We start from the raw sequence: 997 nt of genomic DNA on the forward strand, positions 1-997 counted from the left end.
TATATATATATATATATATATATGTATACATGCACACATATCTAAAACACACACGCATATATATATATACATAGATATATACATGCGTGCATACATATATATACATATATATATATATTCATATATACCTGCATACATACACATATATACATATAAACGTACATATATACATGCATACATATACATAAATACGTGCATACATACACATATACATATATACATGCATATAAATGCATACAAGCACAGAAGTTTGAGAGTTTATATAAGATAAAGATTAAAATTTCTTGATCCCTTCTATCCTCAAAGAGTCAAACACTGATCAACCATGATTAACTTCAGTGGGGGGGGGGAGAATATAAGGAAGCTTTAACATTCCTAAACGCGTTAATTGCATGAAACTGATTATGTAATGAAGTCATTTTCAAAACTACATAATTAAATAATCTACGCAATATATTAAATAAATAGCATCGAAGACGCAAAGGTCCCATTTCCGGATTTTTGTGGCATTACTTCCTCTTTTGCCGACAAAAAATACAGGAAATATTTCTACCATCCCCCAACAAATAGTCTCATAGGAGTTACTTATGTAGACTCGCCCTCGGATTTTTATTTTTTATTTTTTTTGTTTGTTTTTATCTGTTCGATTTGTATTTCAAATATTTTAATAACAGCTTTCCATACAGTTTCCGTCAATCAAATTCACTCACAAAACATTGGGCGGTCTCGGGCTATAGCTATAGATAAAGGTGCTGCGCAGAGGAACTGAACACGATACGACGTTGTTGCCAAGCCAGCTTCTTAACCAAACATCCATGCCTGAGCCAATAGACTACACTTTGGATTTTTCTTATATTCGATCAATAATAACAAAAATTGAAAGGTAGTTGATGGGCCCAAAACAGAATCAAAGCCTCCTCACGATAAACTATCAAAAACATATGATGAATCAGAAGAGAGTAAATACAGAATACGTAGAAAATGGTAAGAAATAATC

Source organism: Octopus bimaculoides, chromosome 17 (assembly GCF_001194135.2).
Source record: "Octopus bimaculoides isolate UCB-OBI-ISO-001 chromosome 17, ASM119413v2, whole genome shotgun sequence".
Classification (NCBI taxonomy): Eukaryota; Metazoa; Mollusca; class Cephalopoda; order Octopoda; family Octopodidae; genus Octopus; species Octopus bimaculoides.